At 35.0% G+C, this 10,406-nt stretch overlaps 1 pseudogene; it reads left to right on the forward strand.

Annotated features, from left to right (window-relative positions):
• Window positions 1–1,746: 1,746 nt before the first annotated feature.
• On the forward strand, window positions 1,747–4,778 carry LOC149188072 (uncharacterized protein At4g37920 pseudogene; annotated as a pseudogene).
• The last annotated feature ends 5,628 nt before the right edge of the window (window positions 4,779–10,406 follow it).

A 10,406-nucleotide genomic window follows, 5' to 3' on the forward strand; every position in this document is an offset into this window, starting at 1 on the left:
AATTTGAGCCATATTCTTCATTGTCAAAATTAAACCTTTTAAAAATGATCACAACTGTGACCCAATGCGGAAAAGTAACACCCACTCACAGTACAAAGACACAGCAATATCCTCTATAAGTGTGCACCAATTGACCAGTGTGCAACCAGCAAGCACCAATTACTGTAATGCATTCACAATTCATTACATAAGAATAAGAGTTCACTCATGACCAGCATATAGAGTGCAATATGTTCTGACAATACAAACGACTAAACTTTCCTCCACAAAAGACTATTTTTAATTGCCAAAACAATCATTTCCTTCATACAGCCCACAAAAATCTTATGCAGCAGTCGAAGTAACAAGGAATCAATGCATATATATGTAGATTGTGGTTGTATCCCTTCGACCTCCAAATCTACACGTTGCTTGTATTTCGCATGACACACAAGCGCCACAAAATTATGTTAATTGAAAAATACTGCAAGTATACAAACTTTAAGCCTTCTGCAATGACTGGCACAGGGATATAAAAGCTGGAAATGTATTGGTAATGTCACCCTTCACTGTCAAGATTTGTGACTTCAATCTTTTGTGCCTAGTCCAAGAGGTAACCAGCGATGTGAACATTTACAGATGTTATTCAATATCTGTTATGACACCTACTTATCATCCTCCAAAATTTATCATGTCACCTAGAAACTAAGGCTCAGCGATAGACATTTGAGGAATTTGTCTTCTCCTGGAAAACTTCAAATAAAGCATATCTTCCATCAAAAGCACACCATGGATAAATATCTTCAATCTTAGGAGAAATTACCTGATTCTGAATTGGAGCCACTACTCTCTCGAATGCTTCAGTTCAACCCTGAACATCGTTGCACTGCAGAGGAAGCTCTTTCACATCATTATGTAAATCCATTACCATTTTAAGCAGAGTGTGGAAGCTGTATCATTCGACACATCTTCTGAATCATCTTGACCAAGTAATTGCAAAACTGTTTGCACGAGTTTCCCAGCCAAAGAGGTTCCTTCTTTCTTGACACTGGGGAAGCTTCCCAATCTAGTTAAAAGGTCTGAAAGCGAAGCACATGCAGCCACTCTAAGAAAATCTGAATCAGTTGGTGGCTTGAGAAGTACAAGAAGCTTTTGAAACCAAGTGGAGTAAGATTCCAGAAATCGTTGGTGATTACACTCCTGGCAAGTCACTCCTAGCATGCATATTCCAACCCAACACTTATCTGGCATTTTGTTGGAAACATAACTAAGAATGCGTTCATTCCAAGCATCGACGACAGCTTTCCAGTCATTAGTTTGCTTCGCTTCCGACAACAGCTTATGCACATTGTCTCACACCCCACAGCCAACGTGATGTGTACAACATTCCTTTCAACTGAATGCTTTCGCTTTGGATGAATACTTCCGCGATTTCCATGGTGTTTGTCAATCAATTTTAAGATGCAAACTACAGCTGCAAGCATCAAATGACCATCTTTGGAATATACAAATACAAAACACTTTGTACAACATTTTTGTGGGATTTATCTCATTGAACAATGTATGATCTGGAAAGGAGAAACATATTTTTCATGGCAGGTTTTGAAGCCGTATGGTATATGCAATGTAATTTTGTATAAATTACATAAATTCCTCTTCAACAACTTTCTTGAGAAACTCCATTCTTTGAATGACCATCAGATTCATCAAGGGGTTGCATCAAGCAATGATGAGGACGAAGATCTTGAGCTAGAGAAAGGCTATAAAATGATCAATGTGTGTGACAGACTAATTGAGGTTTTCATGATCGAGAAACCAAAGACAAGTGAATGGAGGAAGTTGTTGGCATTCAGTAAGGAATGGAGCAAAATCAAGCCTCACTTCTTCAAACGGTGTAAAGTGCGGGAAGATGCAGAAACTGACCCTGAAAAGAAACATAAGTTACTCAAGCTTGGTAGAAAACTAAAGGAGTTTGATGAGAATATGCAGAGGCATGATGAACTTTTAAAAGAAATTCAAGAAAATCCATTGGAGGTTGATGCCATTGTTGCTAGGCGCCGCAAAGATTTTACTAGGGACTTCTTTGAACATCTTAAATTAGTTGCCAACACATATTATGACAGTCTGGAGTCGAGGGATGAACTAGCTAGGTTAGCAGCTAAATGCTTGGCGACAGTGCAAGCATATGATAATGCAGCTGCAGATAGTGAGGTAGAAATGGGATGTAACGCAAAGGCTGAGCGTTTTTGTATGCTGGTATGGAGCAGCGACAGGAGCAGGTATGTCAAACGAGTGGAAGCGTTAGCGTCAGGTATGTCAGAATTTTTCTATTTGGGGAATTGTGCACAGAGAATGTAGCTAAAATATGGCTGATAAAACATTCATGAAATGCAGAACTGACTTGCAGAAAGGCCATAAAACAAATGACTCAAAGTAATTATGAAGGGCAGGAATGGGCTTGCTCTGATACCATGTTAAACACACACATGGTAGAAAGAGTATGAAATATAAAACATGAGAGTACATTTTTTATTAACGAATGATATACATTTATCGTACATTGTGTGAGCGTTGAGTTCCACATCCCAACGTCTCTTGGACTTCTTTTATCTATTTGGCGTCCACACTAACCCTTAGAAGATTAGGTGTCCAACAGATATTTTATTCAATGTTATTTTAAATTAAAAAATATATATTTTAGAATTGTAAATTTAAATGATATAAAAAAAATTGAATATTTCATATTTTTAAGAAAATTATATTTATTTATATTTTTTAAAATAAATTTTAAATAATTAAAATCATAATCTATTTTTTTTTTAATTACATTTATTTATATATTTTAAACATTCAGCGTCACAATTTCATCATCTAAAATTATATGGATGGATGGAAAAAAAAACCAAAATATCTGACCAATCACAAACATCATCACGCGTATTCAGATCTCAACATAGCCTCCAGAGTCACCATAAGTGTTCAGATTTCTACCTAGGCTCACCATGGATTGTTTTCAAAATAAAGTACAGTTTGGTCTTTGTAATCTTTATTAGAATTTGATTCAAAGTAAACCGTACATCACTGGTCCATGTCGATATTCAATGAATGAATGAATGTACATGTTAACCATTCAAATATGTGTTTATATATATAATTAATTTATAGGTTAAAATATTTTTCTTTTAAATATGTTTAATATATAAAATTGTTTATATAAATATAAAGAGTAAATTCGTAAGGCATAGTTAAACTGGTACAATTTTGTTAGGAAAATAATGGAATTTTGATATGATTTTAAAAAAATTTGGCAGAAAATTTTTATTATAGCTGTCAAGGTTTAAGATTTTGAAGTTTTTGATAATATTGAATTCATTTCTGGGAAAGAAACGATTTAAACACTACAACAGTAAGATTCTAAAAACTAAACTGAATTAGAGTAAAATAAATTACAACAAAAAATTATTTTTAAGTATAACTTTGCTTAATAATATTGTTTTTTATATAAAAATCACTTTTTAATCATTAAACATAATCTAATTTTTTTTTAATTAATTAAGATATTTTTTTTCACATCTAAAAAAATAGCTTCACAATCCAAAATCTATAAACATTGAGCAAGAACAATTTCAAGTGATTGGACTTTGTTTACCCATGATGATGTAACTACACATCAGAGTCTTAAGATTGTATTACTAGAAGCCAACTTAATAACTTAGAGGATTATAGACCTTTCCCTATTGTGACAAAAGGCTTGTTTAATTTATAGGTTTTGTGTTTGAGAATATGTATGTATATACTAAGAGATTTGTATGTTCTTAAATTTGCGTTAGCTAAAATGAGAAATGCGTTGCAAAAATGCCCAAATGGATAAGCGAAACAAAATATTTGAAGTTTCATATAATTAATGTTTGTTTTTTGAAAAGAATTTTTTAATAGTGAAAATAATAATCGAAGAAAAATTATCGATTTTCATGTTCTTCATGGTTTAGAATGGTATGCCGGTATCACCAAGAAGAAAGAGTATCCCCAAGTTTCTAACTAAGGTCTAAACACTATTTTTAGCTTTACCATGAAAAAAAAAAGCGTAGGAGGTGAAATTACTTTAACACGATTAAGTATTTTTAGCTTTACCATGAAAAAAACCTAGAATGTGAAATTACTTTATGAAGATTATTCTTCTTCTCAATAAGGAAATCAAAGCATGAAAAAAAGGCCTAAAAGGTGAAATTACTTTAACAAGATTAAGTATTTTTAGCTTTACCATGAAAAAAACCTAGAATGTGAAATTACTTTAACAAGATTATTCTTCTTCTTAATAAGGAAATCAAAGCATCAACAACGAAGATTAAGTTTGACATTATAATTCAAAAAAGTATGGATTTATGTGAATAAGGTATTGATTTTTCATGTTCTTTATTGTTTAACCTCGTATGCCTTTAACATCCTTTTAAAACGGAAGAAAGAGTATCAACAAGCTTCTAACCAAGGTTTAAAGATCATTTTTTAGTTTTACCATGAAAAAAAAGTCCACACAGTGATATATTCTAACAAATATTATTGTTTCTTTTAGTAAGGAAATAGAAGCATCAACAATGAAGATAAAATTACGTTAATAATATTATTTTAATAAAAGCATCAACAATGCCCGCAAAAGTTTGATCTCGTGGCCAGCGGATGATCTGTTAAGTCCGTTGTGCCACTGTGCAGGTCACGAGTTTGAGTCTCGTCTTACCCGAGAGCCGTTCTTGCGGGCTGGGTGGTTTCTCCTAGAGGTTATAGTGGCAGCCGGTGGGATTTGACTCCCAACAAAAAAAATAAAAATAAAATAAAAGCATCAACAATGAAGATTAAGTGTGAATAGTACTAAAGAAGAACAATGTATGAAACCACAGAATTTCGATAAAAAAAATTAAAAAACAATTTTTTTTTAAAAGTAAATCCCAATTTTCTACAACTCTATCATGCGATGCAAAATCAAAGTGGATAACATGTGATGCTATTTCTTTTAAGGATTTAAAATTTCATTATTAGATTCCAAAATTTGAAGCCCTGATTCTCACACAATACAATGCAGTGACCACTAACATCATCTTAAATATGAATTTGCAAATTTTATCAAACATCAAGGTTAATCTCTTATATTCTTTCACAAAATATGTAATAACAACAATATATAATAACAACAAGGATAATAGCCAAAGCAACATAGTCTCTTACTCTACTGTTAATTAACTGATTAATGTCATGAGCATTTTTGTCTTTGCACTACTTCCTCCGCACCAACGTTTTCCACACAACGGTTATGCATTGAACGAAAACATTCAATGTATAAAAAATTAATTTAATAGCCGTGTGTATTCTATACTATTTCGTTTGAACGCCACCCATGACACTTTGTAATCCATGTGCAAAGGATGGGTTGTGTTGAAGATGAAGCATCCTTCACACCTACGATGTGCGGAGGTGCAAATAAGCATCGAATGAAGACATTCAATTTATAAAATAATTAATTTAATAGTGGTGCCTATTGTATACTATTTTGTTTGAAGTGTCATTCGGTTCTGTCACATTTACTAACCCTGGATTTTCGCTCCCTGTCAGACCTTATCTATATTCCCCTCTGGGTTATGAATATTGCTCTTGGCATGTACCTAAAGTTTATAATATTTAATGATGCATAGATTTCAAATGACACGCTTAGACGATGCTGGAAGTTCATTGTGCAGAGGTAATAAACTTATGCACAATAGACAACACTTGCATGGAGGATTCAAATTTTCATAACTAATTGTATAAAGTTGATAACTCTTAATTTTCATTCGAAGCCCTCTAAGCGATGGCGACATTTCCACAAAACCGATTGTCAAATGTTTAATTATATCTTTCCCAGCGATGGCATTTTGGCTACACTGCTACTAGATGGTGAATTATATGTTTCCCTAACGTGGAGGTCACGAAGAAGCGTGGAAGCCTCATAGACATTGCAACAAAATAAGGCACATAATTTCAACCAATATGCAATAAGCTATCAAGATTATGCAGAGAAAAAACGTTCATGAAGGCCAACCTAGCACAAATAACACTATAAGGCTAAATAGTGGACAATAAACACAACCATTAGTCTGACACAAGTAAAACACACCATAGACAAAACCAGATACAATGCGGAACTAGGAAAATAACATCCCGAGGAGACAATGGAGGTCTTGGGCTTGAGCCTTGGTTTATGTGAGCTTTATGCCTTTGTATGGATATTTGATCTATTATTTTCCAATGAATAACATTCGTGTCGTGTTCACTTGCATTTTGTTTATATGTGTGTATTTATAGTGCGGGAAGTCTATTTGTGGTTTTTAACACAAATAACGATATAAGTCCATATATTGTGCGGGAGGAATTGCAAATCTATGGTTCATTATAGGAATAACATCTAGAAAGACAGTCGAATGGAATTAATTTATGTACATAGACGATATCTCTAACTGATGACAACATTTCCACAAAACCGGTTGTTGGAGATTTAACTATATATTGCCTAGTTGTCGCATTTTGTCGAGACCGTTATCAAACATTGAATTATATGTTTCCACAACATGGAGGCCACGAAGAAGCATCGAAGCCTAGGCACAAAATTTCAACCAATAGGCAATAAGCTGTCAAGATTCCACAAAGGGAAAACATTCATTAAGGCCAACCTAGCCCAAATAACACTACAAGGCTAAATAACGAACCATAAAAACAACCATTATTCTGAAGTAAAACACCTCATACACAAACCCAAGTATAGTGCAGAACTAGGAAAGTAACATCCAAAGAACCAATGCAGGTCTTAGGTATGGGTTGTAATAGCCTCGAGTTAAAAGTTCATGTGATAAAGTTAATAAAGGAAAAATAAGACCAAGGTCATGGGACATGTATTGGCAAAGGCAATGACAAAGACTTTGAAAAGGAAAAAAAGACATTTTGGCATTTTATTTATGACAATAAAGGAAATGAGGAGAAAAATGAAGGTGAAAGGTCACAGGTTGCATGTGAGGAGGAAATTGAAGAAAAATAGATGAAAAATGAATAAATTAGAGGCATCAATAAAAAAATAGACATCAAAGCATCAGTTTGGGGCCTTTTGTTTGTTGAGTTTTGGAATTGGGCTTGAGAGCGAAGAAGAGCACCAAGAGGAGAAGGAAAGAGAGCAAGAAAAGGAAGGCCAAGGAAAGCAAAGTAAGGACAAGGAAAAAAAGAATCGAGTAAGGAAAGGTAGGATAAAGTGGCTTTAGTAGGAATACTTGCAGGTAACAAGTTGCATGTATGATTTCCTCGCTAGTTTTGGCATGCATGGTATATGCATGTGTGTGTTTGGTTCATTTGTTGTCATTGGCATGGGTTTTGTCAGGTTTTGACAGTGGTTTCAGCCTTGCCTTGCCATTTCTAGATAGTCATGGTGTGATGGGATTCATTCTTAGTTGAGCTTTGGATTTCTAGAAGGTTTTGGATCCAGGTGAGGTGGTCTCAGGAAAATCCCAAGGGTTGGGGGTGGAGATGGTTTTCTTGGGAAGCCCTCAACAAGTGGGTGGAGACAAGAGATTTCCTCAAGGGTTGGTGAAGGAATTCTAAGGCATCCAGGCTTGGTTTATCCCATGAGATCCCACATTCATGCTTGGAATATGGCACAGGTGTGATTGGTTGAAAGAAAGATTTGGTTCAGCCCAATATATGGTCAGGTGGTACATGGAAGTCCCTAACTTGGTTGCCTTTTGCCTATGTCAATAAATGCTAAGTTCCTCTTATATTTGAAGACTAAATGTACTTTTTATTATGTTTCTTTAATGGATGTTCTATCATTGTTATTTATCTAGTTATATGATGGCTATAAGCATGGCTTTATGATACATCCAAGTTATTTCTCTTATCATGTTTGATTGATAAATGAAAGGCTATTGAATGCTTGACCTAATAAATGTTATTGTAGCTATTGTGAGAAGGAATTAGTCCTTCTTAATAAACCTTAGATAAGTTTTAGATCTCTATATTCGAATATGCATTCATGAACTATAGATCTCATGTTCTCAATGTGTTTGACAAAATTACTGTCATGTTTAGATCGAGTTACGTCAAGTCCTTGTATAATTCTGGTATTAAAATATTTGTTTTTGTGTCATTCATCATTCTAGAAAGTATCACAAGTTTTGGGTAGTAGTGTGGTGACTAGCTTTGAAAGCATGTTAGATCTCATAGTCGCTGGCACAAAACTGGGTAATAAAGACTATAGTTGCTCCCCTATAGGCTCATGCAAGCAAATGGAGGGTTACAATGAAATTCAAGCAGTGTTGTGTCAACATCTGCAAGTTCATATAAGTGGAAGAGCACGTTAACTCGGGGATTGGGCACTTGGAAGTGTGGTTTACCTCTTGGAGTCTTGTAGTACCTGAGGGAAGTTAGTAAAATTTCAGTTTGTTGACTCAATTTCCTTAAGGTGATCTAGGGGGGTGAGTCATGTCACAATAGCCCTCAAATCATGTTTACCTCAGGCAAGCCAGTGCAAGTGCGTAGATATGAGAAGTGGAGTTATATGGGCCTTGGTTTATGTGAGCTTTATGCCATTGTATCGATATTTGATCTATTGGTTGCTAGTGAATCTAGTGGATGATGTTTCCTCCAGTGTTGTCACTAGCTAAAAACACTTTTCTAAAATCTATGTGGGAAGGAATCCATGGATATATGGGCACACCCTTTGATTTGTTTGTTTGGCGGTTAAGCCATTTAAGGACACCGAAACAATTGTCGCCACAGGGAGGTGATGTTCAGGTGAAAACAATGATATTAAATTATGTTCTTTGTGAAATCCACCTTATTTTGGGTAACTATCGCATGCTAGAGTAGTTAGCTTTGTAAGGCCTCATCCGTAGGGAGAGAGCAGTGCCTATTGGATTGTGTCAAAACTTGTAAGTGGTCAAAAATGAACTAATCTAAATGTGGTCAACTTGCTTGCTTGGACAAGTCATTTGGGTTTCCTTGATTAGTTTCTAATGAATCATCATGATTATTGTGCGTGTTTTTTGATGACCGTGACTTGCAACTATTTCAAGTTCAAACTGTTCCAACTATTGCTTGTGTCTGAACCTTGTAAAAAAATAAACCTTGCACCATCCAAATTAGTTTCTCCTGATACGACTCTATTATGGAATTTCATCGTAACAACATCTACTCCAACCCTCCATTCCTCTGGAAACAACCACCCTCCTCATTGGCTGCAATAGTTACATGTATTTTCATTTGCCACACCACTGGTAATTGAGGTCAAGTTTGATCCTGTAGGTGGCAACAGTTGCTACTTCAAAAGCAAAAGCTTGGAAACTCAAGGGAAATCATTAGGAGTATTGGAAATCCATGGTGGCATGGAATTTAAGATCTTAAACACTGAAATGAATCTTGTTTATGATGAGAGTGATTCAGATGAGCGTATTTCTAGGGTTATCAATAGTAGTAAGGCTAGTGCAATGCATTAATATGGTCTCTGATATTTATTGTTTCAGATGTCCAAATATTTATTTTCTATAAGGGAAACAAATCCAGATAAGGAAGATAATGTAGTTGTGGCGATGAATTATGGTATGTAATATTCTCTAATTTGATTATGATATTATTCATAGTTTTATTAATTTGTTCTTCTACAACAAAGAGTAGTGGATTTTACATGTAGCTGAGACTAGACTAATGGATTATATATGCAACTTCTCAAGGTTCGAATCATTAGAGTTGGGAGGGCAGGTCTTGCAACAAGTGATATGAATGTAGTTGGAGTATGTGAAGGTTATGTTTCCATGTTTTCAACGAAAGAAAACTCTACATAATTTGTCAGGCCAGGCAGTAACTCCATAAGGCAAAAATGATTCGTGTATTATTCCATCAGGTAGGTCTTCATTATATACATGAGGGAGAGACTGTTCAGTTCATCTCCCGATGACTGTTCATATTTCTTATTTATCTATTTACATATATTCACCCAATCACAAGGATTAGGTGTCAACATTCCCCCCCTTAATCTAAAGGGATGTTGGTGAGTCCAAGCATCATTCTAAATCGTTCAAGCTTTTCTCTTCCAAACGCTTTGGTCAAGATGTCTACAATTTGCTCATTTGTGGAACAATGATGGAGATGGATTGTTTTGGCCTCAACATGATGTCGAATCAGATGATATTTAGTATTGATGTGCTTCGTTCGATCATGGAACTTTGGGTTCTTGGCCAACTTTATTGCAGAGGTATTGTCAATCATGAGTGGAGTTGATTGTACTTGTTTTACCTGCAAATCCTCAAGAATTTTCATAAGCCACACAATTTCTTTTGTTGCTTCAGCTACTGCCACATATTCTGCTTCTGTTGTGGAATCTGATGGAAGTGATTGTTTGCGTGATCTCCAGGAGACAGCCC

Source organism: Pinus tabuliformis, chromosome 3_1 (genome assembly GCF_031772625.1).
Source record: "Pinus tabuliformis cultivar Carrire ecotype Pingquan chromosome 3_1, CPIR1, whole genome shotgun sequence".
Classification (NCBI taxonomy): Eukaryota; Viridiplantae; Streptophyta; class Pinopsida; order Pinales; family Pinaceae; genus Pinus; species Pinus tabuliformis.